Here is an 18,945-nt window from a genome sequence, read left to right as displayed (position 1 = left end):
AAATATATGGGCAAACAATGTATTCTTACTTTTATAGTGAAAGAAAGGTTGCCCATTACTTTCATTATAAAACAATATGCAGTAGGAATGGAGTTGTTGGCATAAGACCTAATTAATCCTAATTTTTTATATCTTTTTTATTTCAGATAGAATGACTTGAAGTTTCGGCATCATTAGAAAAAAATAACAGTTCTTCAGTTTGACTCAGTTCTTACAAAAAATGTTTTGGCATGATAAACGGCATGTGCCAAAATATACCCAGCGAAAAATAAATACCATCATCTATTTATCAAAGATTCAATGCGCTATTCGCACCACTCTTTCCAAACTTGAAGTTGACAGGTAAATGAATATTAACATATTACGCAATGATTAAGACATGTACTCAAAAGAGAATCAGCCACATATATATTCTGAAGATATTTTATGTCAGCAAAAAAACCGATATCCTCAAATTCAGTAATTTTTCTATGCAAGAATAGTGGTAGAACTAAACGGCGTAGAAGCTGCCTTCTGCTACTGCCTTGTGACGTCACGGCCAATATTCAACATAGACACCCGTTTCAGCGGCCTTTGAATTTTTCCATATTCCGGACGGTTATCTCGAATCAAGTATACACTTCTAGGATTTAAACTGTGGTTTTACGGCATTTTGTTATTCAGAACTCTAATTAAAAAAAAAAATTTTGGTGTATTTGAAACACTAGTACACTTGATCACGTCATAGTACGTCGGTAAACGTAAGATTTGTTACACGTCGTCTGAGAAAAATTTTCTCCGAATTTACTGATAAAATTTTGTATATACCTACTTCGATCTACGCTCCCGTAAAGAATGAGTAACCCTTTTAAGACTTTGGATTTTGCAGCTAATGGCAGCGATGAAGCACGGAAGAATTGCACTTCCTGGAATGTAAAACAAAAGCATTCCATATAAACTGCACCCTCATACGCATGAATTGAACAGTTACAGCATATTAACACTACAGTTCTTATATTACTCTAATAAGAGAAAAACCAGGAATTGTAAAGGAAAAAAATTAATGGGAAAAGGAATTAGAAAACATTGATTCATCATCAGCGCTGGATTGGCCATAACTTTGTGGGATTCCGTTTTTTTTTCAATGATGCACTTGCAGGTGCAGCGATCATTTCAATGAAATTGCGCATCCTTTGCTAATTCTGATGGTTTTTATCCTCGTTTCCAACACCACTTCCTCGTTTTTGAGCTTACTACATCTACATATTGTCCTGCAGGCTCCCTTAAGAGTCTGTGTCGGGGGATGAGTGCTCATACAGGTGCACTTAATAGAATGAAACACAAGAGTTGTTATGTGAACGTGAAGACAAGGGTGTGTTGGTGTTCACACAACTGTCATTAATTTTTTGCACTTTGGGATGAGAAAATCATTTCATATTTCTGTGGCCTTAGTGTGAATGTGATTATAAATTTTGAGTTTGTATTTATCGCGAAAATTTACCGAGATTAATATTTTATTTCTTATGCCTGCAATAACACATGAAAATTTTCGTTTCACACTTTCTATTCAGCTTTGATAGTAGTAGTAGTAGTAGAATTGAGATAAAGGGTGCGTCGACGGCAAGGTCATTTTGCACCACCACTCAATCGTTTGATTCAACACTCATTATAAATGGATATTTACTACGCAATTTTTAACATAAAATAGAGGGAAGCTTTTAAATTTTGTTGAAAAGACCTATTTCCTTGAGAAACAAAATTGTACTACTTAGATTGGTGGGGTGGTCTCCTAGAATAGATTCTAGGTCCCCATCCAGATTGAACCGTGTCCGCGCATCACGGTATTTGTCGCACTCTGTCAAGATATGTCGGATGCTTAAATGGCACCTACACTCGTCACATTGAGGAGCTTGCTTCTCTTCGGTAAAAAGAAAGGCATGAGTCAGAGGGCAGTGCCCTATCCTCAAACGAGTGATAACTACTTCCTCCCTTCGATTGATCCTGGTAGAGGAAGGCCAAGCTGACGTTGTATGTTTGATGCTTCGCAGTTTATTGTTATTCAAAGTCCTCCACGACTCCCTCCACTGTTCAAGTACAACATTTTTAGTGACCCTCTTAGGTCTTCGTACGGAACTAGCGTTGATTTAATCTCTTCGTTAGTAAGAGCTTCCTTGGCCAACAAATCTGCTTTTTCGTTTCCACGTATCCCCGCATGTCCCGGAACCCAAAGAAAGCAAACACTTATTCCCTTGTTCATGAGAGTCAGCAGCGTGGCATGAATGTGTTGAACAACTGGATGCATGGGTAAGAAGCCAGAAATGGATTGTAAGGAGCTAAGGGAGTCGGTGCATATGACAAACGAGCCATTTTCGTCACTCAAGGCTTCCAAAGCCATTTTAATTGCGAAGAGTTCCGCCGTATAAATGCTGCACAGCGGATGCAGCTTCGCCTTAATGGCTCCATGTAGAGGAGAGAACGCTGCACATGCACAGGCAGAGTTACATTTCGATCCGTCCGTGTAAATGGGGATTAAATTGGAGTGGTTCCACCGAAACTTAAAATACTCACGTTGGTATTCTAAGGGAGTAGTGGAGGATTTTGGCCGAGATAGTAAAGACGTATTAACTGTAGGAGTGGGAGTCAACCAAGGTGCGTAAGTTGAGTACGCAACAGGGTATACGTCTGGTAGTTTAAAATCACATCCGAGAATAAAATCATTAAAACGAATACTTACAGGTCTCGTTGCCCTAGACCTTCGATTAAAAACATTTAAAAGCCGAGGTTTAAAAAGTATGTCGTAGCATGGGTGACTCGTCATAGATAAAATTTTGGATACGTAACTGCAAAGCAGCCAAGTCCTACGGTAGTACAAGGGAGGTTCACCTGCATCAGAGTGGATGCTTGGAACTGGGCTGGTTCGAAAGGCCCCAGTGCAGAGTCGTAGCGCGGCGTTGTGCAAAGAATTTAACGCTCGTAGATACGATGGGCGGGCAGATGCATAAACAAAGGAGCCGTAGTCTATTCTAGACCGCACCAATGTGCGATATAGTAGGAGTAGGGTGGTACGGTCTGCTCCCCACGATATGTGATTCAAAAAATTTAAAATATTTATAGACTTAGAACAACTTGCCTTCAGATTATTGATGTGATCTCGCCAGTTGAGTCTTTGATCCAATGTTAGCCCCAGAAAACGGATTGACTCCACAAATGAGAGATTTCTTCCGCTAAGACGAAGTGTAGGAGGAAGGTGGACGCCTCTGACACGGTGGAAGTGAACGCATTTGGTTTTCTCAGTTGAAAATCTAAAACCGCTACTATGGGTCCTTGGTCTAATTTGTTTAACGTGTGTTGGATCAATCTCGATATGTTGGCCACTCTAGATGACCTGCAGAATATCGCCAGGTCATCAACGAATAGAGTGGCCATTATCGGCGTCTGGATGTATTTAGCTACGTCGTTGATCGCAATAGCGAAAAGCGTCACACTCAAGACGCACCCCTGGGGGACTCCGTTGTCAAGAGGGTAGGGACGCGTTAGGAACTGCCCCGTCCTTACTTTAAAAATACGGTTTGTTAAAAATTTTTTAATAAAAGTTGGCAAGTTACCCCTAAAACCCCAATCATGCAGAGTGCGTAAGATTTTTCTGCGCCAAACCCGATCGTAGGCCTTCTCGATGTCAAAGAATACCCCAACCACGTGTTGGCGGAGAATGAAGGCTTCTTGGATATAATTTTCGATCCTCACCAAGTGGTCCAAGGTGGAGCGTCCCCTTCTAAATCCACTTTGAATATTGCAGAGAAGGTTTCGGCGTTCCAACCACCAAATGAGCCTCCGATTAACCATTCTCTCCATGAGCTTGCATAAGCAGCTGGTGAGTGAGATCGGACGGTAAGAATTTGGGTCAGTCCTATCTTTCCCATGCTTGGGTATGGGGATGATGACGCTCTCCCGCCAGGATGAAGGAAAAGTGCCTGCCACCCATAGTTGATTATAGGTTCGCAGGACTTCCAGCAACGCGGATTCCGGGAGGTTACGAAGGAAGGCATTGTGGATTTCGTCTGGTCCTGGAGAGGTATCATGTGATTCATGGATGGCAGAACGCAACTCCCACATAGAAAACGGAACGTTGTAATCTGCCGTCATGCACGTCTCCTTAAAACAAATAGGGATGGCTTCTAGGCGCCGCTTGAAAGAGCGAAAAGATGGGTCGTAGCTTTCGTCGCTGCTTGTTTTGGTGAGTAGCTGGCCGAAGATGTCGCCGATGACAGGGAGTGAAGTTATGGTGGTTCCGTTGACTTTCAAGTAGGAGACCCCACATTGCTGACGGCTACCCGAAATTTGCTTCACTTTACGCCATACCTGATCTAGTGGTGTCCTAATATTAATACTAGAGACGTATTTCATCCAAGAGTTCTTCTTTGCCTCTTTCACAACTTGGCGGGCTTTCGCTCTTAGGCGTCGGAAAGCGGACAGGTTATTAGCCGTGGGATACTTGTTGAAAATTCTCAACGCTTTCTTACGAAGACGGATAGCCTTGGCGCATTCATCGTTCCACCATGGAACGGCAGGCCTCGACGTAATGCCCCGAGACCGTGGAACACTTATGTCCGCCGCGTTGATGATAGCTGCCGTTAAACATTTGACATTGGAGACGCTATCGCGGTTTTTATCACATATATACTTAAAATTTTCTTTAAAACTATACCAGTCGGCTTTCTGGATAACCCAGCTGCCCGGTCTGATAAAATCAGGGTTAAAATTTCGGTCCTTGGAGAGTAAAATAGGGAAATGGTCGCTTCCACTAAGGTCGTCGTGAACGCGAAATGAAATTTTGTTGACCAAACTAGTCGATAAAATACACAAGTCAATGGAGGAGAAATCGCCGCTAAAAGAGTTAAAACGGGTTTTCTCGCCGTTATTGAGTAAAAATACGTTAAAATCACTAATAAAACTTGATAAAATACGTCCCCTGCGGTTGCACTGTCTCGGGGTGCTTCCCCATAGACGATCGTGAGCATTAAAATAAAAGGCTGAGGTAGCTGGTGAACAAGGGATTCTAGATTAAAACAGGTGACGGGTGCACCCTCCGGCAGGTAAACGTTGCACACCGTTATCGCCTCGGGAGCGTGCACCGTCACCGCTACCGCGTGTGTTAAGATTTATTCGGGAGGTGTAAAGAGCCTCCCGGACAAAAACCGAAACTCCACCATGGGCTCGTTGGCCACTAGTATCGTCCAGTCTAAAAGCGTTAAAATGTTTTAAATATCCCTTGTCTGTATCTTTAAAACGCGTTTCCTGCAAACATATACAGGAAGGGTTAAAATCTCTTATTAAAATTTCTAGTTCCTCCTTATGCTTATAAAAACCGTTGCAGTTCCGCTGCACGATAAAAGCCATGATTAAAATATAAAAGAGGATTAAAACTAAAAGGAGCAGTTGAGTCACGAAGGGCGCTTGAGGCGCTTGACGTGACTCTTCTTCCCTTTGGTCTCAATTTTTAAAATATCCGTATCGGATAGGTATTCCAACTCCATTAAATTGGTTTGGCTCTTTGGAGCCTTATCAGAGGGGCCGGGGGACTGAGAGTTCCCGCGTTTGGTTTGTGTAGCCCCGGCGTTGTTTTTGTTGGGTTTCTTATTTGGAGATTTCGTTCCCACGACTTTATCCTTGTTTGCCGGATCTGTGGCCTTAGCCGGCGCGGCCGATTTTTGTTCTCCAGCCTTCTTGTTCAAATTTTCTTCCGTCTGAGTCGAGATGGTGATTTTGGCGATAGGAGCGGAAGCTATTTGGGCGAAAGATCTGGAAAAAGTAGGAGCTACTTGAGCTCTGTACTTTTTCCTCGCCTCAAAGTACGGGATCTTTTCTACCGTCTTGATCTCCATTCTTTTCCGCTCTTCTATCAGCTTCGGGCATTTGCGGGAGTACACGGGATGAGCACCCTCGCAGTTGACGCAACGCTGGTCACCATTGCACTCACCCTCATGCTTGTCCAGGCCGCATCGTGGGCAGGTGGCTTTGCCTTGGCACCTCGTGGCCATATGACCGAACTGCTGGCACTGGAAACATCTCAGGGGTGCCGGTATGAATGGTCGCACTGGGACCGATTCGTATCCGATAAACACTCTGTCAGGGAGTTTGTCACGCGCGAACGTGAGTACGACTGATGTCGAGTCGATTTTCTCTCCGTTGCGCCTTGTAGTGAGTCGACGAGCATCAGAGACTCCTTGGGAGGCCATCTCGCGTTTGATCTCGTCGATCTCAACGTACAGCAGATCAAAGTGGCTTATAACTCCCCGACAGGTGTTTAGGGTGGAGTGCACCTCGACCCTGACGGGAATATCATGCAGCTTATTAACATTAAGTAACTTTTCGCTCTGGGCTTTATTTTCAGTTTCAATGAGCAGTGTGCCATCGCGAAGCTTTTTAGCTGATTTCAGCTCCCCGAGAACCAAACCCGATAAAACTTTGCGAATAAGGAAGGGGGACACCTTTTTCAGGTTCTCCCCTTCCTTCTGGCACCTCATTACTAGGTAGCGCTGACTAGCGCCGTTAACTTTAACTCTCCCGTCGTCTGGACGGGACCTTTTGGTTGGAGGTAGAGTTTCTTCAGCCATCCAAGTATATAGAATTCATCCCCTGGGCTCCCCACCCACCACGGAGCCACACATTTGGGACGCCACCCGCAAGCCGGAATGGACGTCAGGGCTACCCAAGGGATATAGGAACCTTTGACAGGGGATCCCTTTCGGGTTAGGACCTCCAGCGCAGGGGCCCTCCGAACCCACAGGCCTTCGGCCGCCCTACGGAGATCCCCATATCTCCAGCACTAACCCGTCCTGGCGTACGCTCGGAAAGAGACGCCAAGCTCCCCAGCCGCCAGGAGCCGATTGACCGAGCTGGGCTCTTCTCGGCCGCCCGTTTTTCGGGGAATCCAGGGCCGAAGTGGGGTATTGAACTCCGGCCCATACCGGGTTTCCGACGCCCAGCTGGGTGCCGGAGAACTCACCCACCAGGATCCCCTTCTCCCCCTTGTACGGGTCTCCACGCACGGCAAACACGTGGGTGATTCTGGACGCCAGATGTTACGGCTACTCAGAACAGCAGAGTCACATGATGTCTGGACACTATCCGAGCGAGCGACGGGGTTTTTTAACGAGCTTGTCTCCTCGGTGGGCTCGGGTCCGTGGGGGCGCGGCTCCCCAAAGGAAGAGATTACTCTCTTCCCCCCGTGCGGGGTTCAGCTTTGATATTGATTCATATTAGTCTCACATTAAGCCTATGGTAATCCTAAAATTCCCACGCTTAAATTCAGCAAAACATGTCTACGATAAAACTTGCCAATGCAACTAAAATAAAAAAAGCAATTAAAAAGGAATACTAGGCTTTATGTCAGCAACCTTAAACGTGGGACGGCTGTATTTATTCCGCTCGGCCACCTTCTGCGTGAAGGAAAATTCTCATCTCATGACACTTAATTCATATGAGTTAATTATTTCATAGTATAGTGTGATCTCATAATAGGGTAAGTCGAGGAGAGACGGCCACCGAGGAGAGATGGCCATTTGGCATAGTTTTTTGAACTGCCACCGCTCAGCGCTGTGAGCGCGTCAGTCCATTCAGTAGTCAACTCTTGCACGTGGTGAACGTTTTCGTGTAGTTTCAACGAGTTCTATGAAGTTTATTACCTTCAGAAGTTTTCTACGGCCTTGGAAATTATCTTCTACACTAAGGTAAGTCTATTTAACTGTACTTCCGATGGATTTATCGTTCGGCCATGAAATAACCTGTTGGAGTATGTATTCTTGTGCATTCCTAACCTCAAAACTTCTATATTTGATTCCTCGTGTGGGAGCTAAGGGGGTGGCCCTCTTTCCTCGACAGAAATGAGAGATGGCCACTTCATTTCGATGAGAGATGGCTACTAGGGTGCCTCGTTTTGCCACTTTTTTTTAGGAGCGAATTGTAATACCCGGCAAAAGTTGCGTACCCGGGTGGGTATTACAGATATGATTTTTTTTCAAAATCGGTTAATATCTTCTGTTCGCCATTTTGTCTTGAAATTTTTAACGAAAAACGTAAATAATTTAAATTTGGTTTTAGCGAGCACTCTTTTTTTCCATTGGTGTATAGCAGTGGTCTTTCCTTGATATTTTAGACCAAATACGTCAGCTCTATTCCTTTTAGTTATCGATAAAATAGCCTTTTATCGTGTCCCCGAAAGCAGTTTTATGGGTAGGCACCCCGCAATACAAATTCTCTTTTTACTCTATGCATGCGAAAAATGACGCGAAAAAGAGATGTTTTTTTTAGTCAAAAACGAGTAAATCATGTCTGAAGTTGTCTAGGGTAGTCACTAGGAAGATTTTATGCTCTTTTATGCCATCGCCGACTATATTTACCATATTTTCGAGTGAGGAGATATCACTGGAGATGGAAATTATTATTCGGATTCATTATGACGGTTTTATGTCCCTCTACGGTCAAATTCACCTCCCCTGCGGTCAGTAAAGGAATTAATTATAGTATGATCATACAAATTTAGAGCTCCTCGCTCACCTATTCAGAGGATTGCTGCCGTTATAATCTCTTATTGATCGTGGAAAAAATGACATTCGGAATCTGTCTGTTCTGCAATCTATCTCTCTTATTTTATTTATATGATCTGATCTTCCGTAGTACGTTGGCGTCCGCAAGATATTGTTAACTTCGTCAAAAAAGACACTGCTCTTGAATTTATCTAAAAGGTTTAGTCTATTTTTCAATCTACAGAGATTCCCATCCGAGTTTATCTAAGAGGTCAGTTACACTAACAAGACTATCGTAACGACCTTTCACATACCTGGCAGCTCTTCTTTGCACGCGGTCTAACTCTGTTATTAAGCCTTTTTCATGAGGGTCCCAAACACTGGCAGCGTATTCCAAATGTGGTCTAACGAGGGAAAAGTAGCTAATTTCTCTCACTTTGTCGTCGCACTTTCCTAATATTCTTTTAACAAAACCCATTTTACGATTAGCTTGACCGGTTATTTCTCCAATATGTTTATTCCACGATAGATCATTATTGAGTCTAACCCCTAGAGTTAGTTAGTTATTATTGTTTTTAGGGTGCGTCGACATCTTAGGTCATTTTGCACCGCATCATTCCATTCGTAAAAATTCATTTTGGGAGGATCACGTCATAGAACTTAACCTGAAGGTATCTGGATATTTATTTCCTCGGAATATAAAATAATAGGTGAGAAAGGTGTGTGCGTGAATACAAATTGTGTAACGAGGTTAGATTTCATTCAGCAGACCAATAGTTTTCAGAAATTTTATTACCCGACTAAGACGTTCAGGGTCGTCACGAAGCATGTCGTTTAGTCCTCCAACAAGGTTCATCCTATATCGCAATACCCGATATAGGTCACATTCCGTCAGGATATGTCTCACACTGATTATAGAGTCACATTCCTCGCAGTGAGGCGGGATTTTCTCGTCTGTGAATAGATAGGAGTGAGTCATGGCGCAGTGCCCTATCCTCAGTCGTGTGATGACTACCTCCTCTCTCCGAATATTCCTGACCGAAGAGGCCCACTCTGACACGTCAGGTTTCACGCTACGGAGTTTGTTCCCCGTTTGGGAACACCAGCGTTCTTTCCACTGATTTAGAACGATTCTCTTCCACGCTACCTGGAGATCACCTGCAGGTATTGGCGGTGTATTGCGTTCTATATCGGATAGAGCCTCTATCGCCGCTCTGTCTGCCTTTTCGTTTCCGCGTATTCCCATATGCCCTGGTATCCACATGAAACTGATTTTCGCACCCCTCATTTGGAGGGAGTGGAGGGCAACATGAATTTCGTTTGCAATGGGATGCGACGGAGAGAAACGGAGTATGGTCTGCAGAGAGCTCATTGAGTCAGTGCAGATGACATAAGGTGTGTCATTTTGATGGATTCCCTGAAGGGCCATCCACAGAGCAATCAATTCAGCCGTGAAAATACCGCACAGAGGGCTGAGCTTCCACTTGATGACACCGTGGTGATTTGAGACCACGGCACATGCACACGCCGAATCAGTTTTCGACCCGTCCGTGTACACGGGAATTAACTCTGGGTTGGAACTCTTGAGACGTCTGTGGAGTTGCGTATCGCATAACGGTCTCGTCTTCTCCCATGGAGGTAGTCTAGAAGTAGTAGCGGGGAATAGTACGGGAACGTTGAACGGACATTCGTCTAAAAAGTTTCTTAGCCGTACGCTTACTGGTGTGGTGGCTTTCCGTCGTCGGTTAAATATTTCTAAAAATCGTGGTTTGAAAATGACATTATGCGCTGGGTGATTTCTCGTCGCTAAGATTTTTGCAGCGTAGTTGCACATTAGAAACTTCCGTCGCGTTTCGAGAGGTGGTTCTCCAGCTTCAGCACACAAACTCAGGATGGGTGACGTCCTGAAAGCCCCAGTTGCCAAGCGCAGGCCGGCATCAGTTTCAGGTAGGAGTCACGTCCGGACGAATAGACTATGGACCCGTAATCTAATCTGGAGCGAACTAGTGCGCGGTACAGTAAAATCATTGAGGAGCGATCCGCTCCCCAAGTCGTTCCAGTTAAAAACCGTAAAATATTTAAAATCTTCAGACATCTCTCCCGCAAGTATTTTGTGTGTTCACGCCAGTTTAGCCGTCGGTCAAATATCATCCCCAAGAAGCGATATGACTCAACGAAAGGGAGTACAGCATTGCCCAGGCGAAGGTTTGGTGGGAAATGAATCCCACGCAAACGGTGGAAATGCAGGCACTTAGTTTTCTCCGCAGAGAATCGAAATCCGTTTCGCTTGGACCACACGTTCAACCTGTTGAGAGTAATTTGCAACTGCCGTCCTGCTGTTGCAACTCTAGACGAACGGCAAAATATCGCCAAGTCGTCTACAAATAGAGATCCCATCACCGGTTCCTGAATACAGTCGACTACGTCGTCAGTAGCATTGGCGAAGAGAGTCACGCTTAAAACTGAGCCCTGGGGTATGCCATTGTCAAGTGAATAAAATTTTGAGAGATGCCTTCCTGTTCGTACCTTAAAAACTCGGTCGGTTAAAAAGTTTTTAATAAAAATCGGCAAGTTCCCCCTAAAACCCCACGCATGAAGCCTGTCTAAAATTCTCCGCCGCCAGACTCTCTCATACGCCTTTTCTAGGTCGAAAAAGATTGCTACGACATGATGTCGAAGGAGGAAGGCTTTATGAATAAAATTTTCTCCACGGACGAGGTGATCTAATGTGGATCTACCTCGGCGGAAGCCACATTGAATGTTTGAGAGAAGCTTTTGCCTTTCCAGCACCACATGAGTCTCCGATTTATCATTCTCTCCATGACTTTACATAGGCAGCTTGTGAGGGAAATAGGTCTGTAATTATTCGGGTCAGCTTTTTCTTTTCCTCGTTTAGGGATAGGTACCACTATTGACCCCCGCCATGACGATGGAAAATCCCTGTCAACCCAAAGTTGGTTTAAAGTGAGCAGAACTTCGTCCAATGCCTTTTCCGGAATATTACGGAGGAATGCATTATGTACCTCGTCCAACCCTGGCGAGGTGTTCCTGGTGTCTTCGATGGCGGAGGTGAGTTCCCACAGGGTGAACGGGTCGTTGTACGGAGCATCTGTATCAACTTCTAAGAAAGAAAGGCGAGAGGTTTCGTGTTGACGTTTACGGTGGAGAAAGGAGCCGTGAAAATTATCATCGCTGCTTGTGTTGGCTAGGACCTGCCCAAAAGCTTCCGAAATGGCGGGCGCTGTTGTCAATAAATTGCCGTCAATTTTCAAGTAGGACACGTTGTTAGGCTGTCCCGAAGCTAAATGGATTTGACCTTGCGCCATACCTGCGCAAGTGGCGTTTTATAGTTAACACTTGCAATAAATTCCGTCCATGAGATCCTTACAGCCTCTTTCACCACACGACGAGCTTTGGATCGCAGGCGGCGGAAAGAGGCCAAGTTTGTTCTGTGGGGTACTTATTAAATATTTGAAGAGCCTTTTTACGAATACTAATAGCTCTGGCACATTCATCGTTCCACCATGGTACCCGTGGTCGTTTAGCCTTACCTCGAGATCGCGGTACACTAACATTTGCAGCTTCTATGATGGCCGAAGTTAAGAGCTCGATGTTTTGTACAGCGTCCCGATTATTATCGTGTAAGTATTTAAAGCATTCTTTAAAATGGTCCCAGTCGGCTTAACGGGGAAGCCAGGTAACCGGTCGATTAAAATTGTCATTTACACAGTGGTCTTTTGTAATTAAAAGCGGGAAGTGATCGCTCCCACATAGGTTGTCGTGCACGGCCACGCTAGTCTTCGTTATAAGACTGCTTGATAAAATACAAAGGTCTATGGAGGAGTACTCACCATTAAAACTGTTAAAACGTGTCTTTTCGTCGCTGTTCAATAAAATAAGGTTAGAATCTATAATAAAATTAGATAAAATTCTTCCTCGCCGGTTTTGCTGGGTCCCTGAGCTACCCCACAAGGCGTCATGCGCGTTAAAATCTCCAAGCAATATAAAGGGCTTAGGTAGTTGGCGGGTCAGGTTCTCCAAGTTGCACCGCGTGACCGGCGCACCCTCCGGTAGGTAAACGTTGCATAACGTTATAGTCTCCGGAGGTTGGATTGTCACCGCTACTGCTTGAAATGGAGTGGTCAAGTGCAATTGGGAGGTGTAAAGGGTCTCCCGAATAGCAATTGCCACTCCACCTTGGGCTCTTTGACCACTGGTGTCGTCGTGTCTAAAAACATTAAAACCCTTTAAAAATTCCTTTATCTGTAGCTTTAAAATGCGTCTCTACGAGACAAACACAACTAGGGTTAAAATCACGAATTAAAATGGTAAGCTCCTCCCTGTGTCGGTAAAAGCCATTACAGTTCCACTGTATGATAAAAGCCATTAAAAATTGATAAAAATTAAATAAATAAATAGATAAATTAATTGAAAACTGCCAGAGGGAGAGTCAACGCTTAATGCGTCTCCTCTCCTTAGCCTTCGCCCGGATGATTTCTGACTCGGAAATATATTCGTCTTCTTCCATAGACTCTGGTTGGCTACGCGTAGGCGAACCAGATGGACCCGGGGACTGAGATTTTCCACGCCTGCTTTGCGTGGCCACGGTGGGTGTTCTGGTTGGGTTCTTCTTTGAAGAGCCCTGACTAGCATCGTTTTTTTCCGGCGGTGTGCCCTTCTTAGTTGCCGGCTTGGTAGCCTTATCCGGCTTGGCTTGCTTTACATTCTTAATGGTATGTTTTTCCTTATTTTTCTCTTGCGTGTCTGTATTGTTATTTTTCTCACTATCTACTACGGCAGCATACGAACGTGAGAACGTAGGCGCGATGAGTGTTCTATATTTTTTCCGGGCTTCATGATATGGTAGGTTTTCCACTGTCTTTATCTCCATTATTTTTTTCTCTTCTCTCATCTTGGGGCAATCTCGAGAGTAAACCGGATGTGATCCCTCGCAATTCACACAGGTTGGTTCAGAGGTGCACGCGTTACCTTCGTGTTTCTGTTTGCCACAGCGCGGGCAGGTGGCCTTGCCATCACATCTGGTAGCGATGTGGCCGAAACGCTGGCATTGAAAACACCGCATGGGGCTAGGAATGAATGGCCTTACGGAAACAGATTCGTATCCCACATAGACCTTGTCAGGAAGTTTGTCACGACAGAAAGTAAGGATGACGGACGTGCTGTTGATCAGCTCACCGTTCCTCTTTGTCTTAAGACGGCGGCAGTCTATTACACCCTGAGACGCCATCTCACTCTTTATCTCGTCTTCATAGACGTAGAGCAGGTCGTAATGCGAAATGACTCCCCGACATGTATTGAGTGTTTGGTGCACCTGGACCTTAACGGGTATTTCGTTAAATTTTGTCATTTTCAATAACTTTTCGCTTTGTGTTTCGTTGCTGGTTTTAATTAACAGTGATCCATCCCTTAATTTTTTGGCCGATTCTAAGTCACCGGGTATCGCTGCCGACAGAACTCGTCTTATTAGAAAGGGAGATACCTTTGTCAGGGTCTCACCATCATTAGCACATCTCATAACAAGGAATTTCCGACATGCGGTAGACTTACTTTCTCCCCCGCCTACTTCCGGACGGGATCTTTTCGTAGGAGGAAGAAAGTTGTTATCCATGGACTCAAAACAGAAATTCATCCCCTGGGCTCCCCACCCACCACGGAGCCACACATTCGGGACGCCACACCGAGATCCGGTGTGGTCGCCAGGGCTACCCGAGGGATATAGGAACCTTTGATAGGGGATCTCTTTTGGGTTAGAACCTCCAGCGCGGGGGCCCTCCGAACCCACGCACCTTCGGCCGCCCTACGGAGACCCCCATATCTCCAGCACTAACCCGTCCTGGCGTACGCTCGGAAGGAGCCGCCAAGCTCCCCAGCCGCCAGGAGCCGATTGACCGAGCTGGGCTCTTCTCGGCCGCCTGTTTTTCGGGGAATCCAGGGCCGAAGTGGGGTATTGAACTCCGGCCCATACCGGGTTTCCGACGCCCAGCTGGATGCCGGAGAACTCACCCACCAGGATCCCTTTCTCCCCCATGTAAGGGTCTCCACGCACGGCAAACACGTGGGTGAATCTGGACGCCAGATGTTACGGCTACTCAGAACAGCAGAGTCACATGCTGTCTGGACACTATCCGAGCGAGCGACGGGGTTTTTTAACGAGCTTGTCTCCTCGGTGGGCTCGGGTCCGTGGAGGCGCGGCTCCCCAAAGGAAGAGATTACTCTCTTCACCCCGTGCGGGGTCTAACCCCTAGATATTTCACGGATTCAACAGCCTTTAACTGGGTGCCCCGAATGATATAGTTACGCTGTAGGGAGTTATTCTTCTTCCAGAAATTCATTACGACGCATTTTTCCAAATTTAATTCTAACTGCCAAGCATCAATTCTTATGTCTGTATTTTTAATCCATAGTGATTTTGCAGTTAAAACTTGCAGTATTACATTTAAAAATAATTTTTCTTAACAGTTGTTTCTAATATTACAGAAACGAGTTGTGATGGTCGAATATATCGCACGGTGGAGGAAATTCAAGAGGCAATTGAGGACATCGACGCTACAGAAATTGACGCAGTTACTTTGCCGCCAGATGCAGATGAGCTGACCGACGAGGAGAATATAGAAGATGACGAAATCGTGATCTTTGATGTCGCAGGAAACCTTCACTCAGATGTGGTAGGAACATTTGAACTTCACACCAATACAACCGTTGACTCATCTGCTCGATGCAAAAAAAATTTCTGGTGAGCATCCAAGGAAGAAAAAAAATGTTGGTACAGAATGGGTAAATCAGCTCCATACAATAGCAAATGTCCATTCAATTTAGAAAAAGAGAAAGTAGAGCAGATAAAAACTGTTTATGGTGGCTTTACACCAATTGAAATTTTTGAGTATTTTATTAACGATGCATTTCTAGATATGATAATAGAATTTTCGTTAAATCATGCCTTAAGCAAGAATGTGCATAACTTTTCTTTGCAAAGACCGGACTTGAGGAAGTTTATTGGCATTCTGTTGTTTGGTGGGTATCACGCCTTACCTCAAACAAAATATTACTGGAGTAAGGACGCTGATTAGGGCGTTCCGATCATACGCCAAACGATGTCTCGGAACCGTTTTGTTGAAATTAAAAATTCTTACACCTGTCAAATAACAACAATTTGGATAAGGGGGATAAATTTGCTAAGATATGTCCCTTCTTTGACGAACTCAACAAAAGATTTCTTCGTTTTGGGGTGTTTTCACACAAATTATCAATTGACGAGGAGATGGTGCCTTATTTTGGCCGCCATTCTGTTAAAATGTTTATTAGAGGTAAACCAGTAAGGTTTGGTTTTAAATTGTGGTGCATTACATCGTCCTCAGGGTATTTATTTCAATTTTCTCCGTATGGGGGAGCATCACAAAAAACTGATAACTCTTTGAGTTTAGGGGAAAGAGTAGTAGTAGTTGGTCTGACAGAAGTTATCGAAAATCCAAAAAATTACTTATTGTATTTTGACAATTTTTTCACAAGTTGGTTCACAATTTTTGGGACAATTTTTTCACATTCTCTGTTGGTTCTTTTATTGGAAATGGGATTTATTGCCACTGGTACTGTGAGGGAAAATAGGATTGCGAATTGCCCTCTTCGCAGTCCAAAAGAACTTTCGAAAGAAAAGAAAGGTTGTTATGACTACATGTATGACAAAAAGAATGAATTATTCTTTGTGCGTTGGCACGATAATTCAGTTGTGACTGTAGCGACCAATTTTGGTTTATTGGAACCATTTGTAAATGTGAAACGGTACAATCGCAAACGGTACAAGAAAAAAAACATGAAATGACTCCTCAGCCCAACACAGTGAATCAATACAACCAGGGGATGGGTGGAGTCGATCTGCACGATAATGCAATCGCTAATTATAGAATTAGAATTGGAGGCAAAAAGTGGTGGTGGCCTTTATTTGCAAATGGCCTCGATAGTGTATTGGTAAATGCCTGGAAGATTTACAAACTTGCTACGGGATCAACCATTAGCCAGGTAGATTTTCGGTCCGATATTGTATTATGTCTCCTCAAGAAGGAAGACGAAAGTGAAGGTGTACCTACAGTGAGTGAAAAGTGCCAAAACATGGGACATTTCGGAAAAAAACAGTTTGCCAAATGCTGTTAGAAAAGACAAGGTTGGTCACATAATTGTGCGCGATGAAAAAAATTCAAGACGACGATGCCGAGTGTGTAGCAGCCAAACCATTTATGTTTGTCAAAAGTGTAATGTTCATTTACATGCGGATTATTTTTCCCAATTTCACGAATAAAAAATGTTTAATTAGTACTTTGTGTTGCAAAAAAACAATATGCTTTGAACGAATAAAACATGCTATGACAAAAAAGACGTTTTGACTCATTTTAGCCGGAGAACTCCCAATGTTGCGTATACGCAACGTTTCACCAACGGTAAACTAAAAGCAATAAAAATATAAAAGTCGATAAATTCCCTTATTTGAGTTAGTTTCAGTACTAATTCATCAAAAATTTTGGAATTTTCAAGTTACTAAGGTGCTTGGAATTTAATGGTTTAAAGGTATACATGTTACTTGTTTTTCCACGTAGTCGCCTTCCCGTTCTAAGTAGATTTCAAGTCGTGGCGCAAGTGTTATGATTCCCTCCTCATAGAACTCTCCCGCCTTCTCCTTCGTCCAATTACGGACCTCATTGTTTCACCTCGTCATCGGTTCAAAATTTATTTCTACCCATTTGGGTCTTCAGGATGACGAAAAAAATGAAAATCTGAAGGCGCTAAGTCAGGGGAGTGTGCTGGATGGTTTAAAATGCCCAAATCAGACCAATTAAAAATTCCTTCCCCAACAATAAAGCTTATGAAAGCTGGCACTTGGCGGGATTTCTTACCGTAGTATTTCACAGAAGCGGCCACTACGACGAGAGTTTCGGAAATAACGAAGGTCGCCAGTACCCGCTGTGATCAGAGACTTCCCCAATATCAATCGGTGTAGCCAATTATTGAAAAAAAAACGCACGGCGTACCTACTATTACTTTCTTGGCATGCCTCATATATTTTATACGTGTACACGCTTACAAGGTTTACTTTGCTCACTCTCTTAAAGGGGTCAACCCTATCCTTATCGTGACAGCTTAAGTGTTTTAATGAGTACTGATACTATGACGGTTTGGTGAAATATGAGGGAAACAATTGGTGACAGAATTAGAAAAACTCCCCAAAAATTGGATTTTATGCTATTTGCTGGCTCAATCTTCTGCAAGGTGGGTTGGGAAAATGTAGAGTGGAATAGGTTTTATTAGGTGCTTCGACGACTGCAGTCATTTCGCACCACCACTCTCATCCATAATTTGGAAAATAAGAGGTTATAAAATAAAAAAAATACTTCTTAATATTAAGGTAGAAGTGCACACCGTATCATAAAAATTAAATTTATACCTCATTAAAAAGGTAAGGAAGTCACAATCATCACACCATGGTGTAGTAAATTCGGAGAAGACGTTTTCTCAGACGACGTGAAACACATCCTCCGTTTAGACGAAAGACTGCAAAACAGAGAGATTTAAGTAGTAGAATTGAGCGAAAGGGTGCGTCGACGGCAGGGTCATTTTGCACCACTACTCAATCGTTTGATTCAAGACGCACAGAGAGATTTAAGACGTCATTCTCTCCTCGGACTATGAAGGGTAGCTTGCAATGGTGTCCCAACTAAACAAAATGTATGGAGTCACTCGCTAGGTCCACTCATTGCATGTTTTTTTCTTCCATTCTTCTAACCTTGCATAGATTTTCTGCAGGAGTTTCTTGCCATTGGCGAATTTTGTCTGTGCATGAATATGCACATACATATTGCTTCGCCTATGCGTAATATTTCTATGACAGTGCAGTGCGTATGTGGCGGTCCTCTTGCATGCTGCATGTTGGTGATTGATCACCACCGGCCAAACACATTAGAGGTGGCTCGTAGAATTTTATGTAATTGTAGTTGGTTCCTTCTCCTCTGAAAAGAGGTACTGGTGGGTCAGGGCAGTTATAAAACATAGGTAGCACGGTCTGCTCCCATCTTTTGTGGTTTAAAATTCGTAAAATATTAAGACTAAGATGAACCTTGTTAGATCATTTGAGGACATCTTTTTGCTATTTAAATCTGCGCTCTACAGCCATTCCTAGAAATCGAGTTGATTCAACGACCGGAAGCTCATTACTTTCTAAGGTTACCGGCGGAATCAAGTGGAGCCGAGTGGTGGACCTCGTAATCGGTGGAAATGCGTACATTATGCAAGTCCATATCTCCTAGTCCAATTGTTAACAGCTATCTGTTAACAGTCAATTTTGTAGCACTGGATAATGAATAGGACTTGAAAAATATTGCAAGGTCGTCTACGAATAGGGATCCCATCATTGACAATTCGATTAAGTCGGCAACAT

Source organism: Ischnura elegans, chromosome 9, assembly GCF_921293095.1.
Source record: "Ischnura elegans chromosome 9, ioIscEleg1.1, whole genome shotgun sequence".
Classification (NCBI taxonomy): domain Eukaryota; kingdom Metazoa; phylum Arthropoda; class Insecta; order Odonata; family Coenagrionidae; genus Ischnura; species Ischnura elegans.
Note: the sequence above shows the minus strand (reverse complement) of the source record.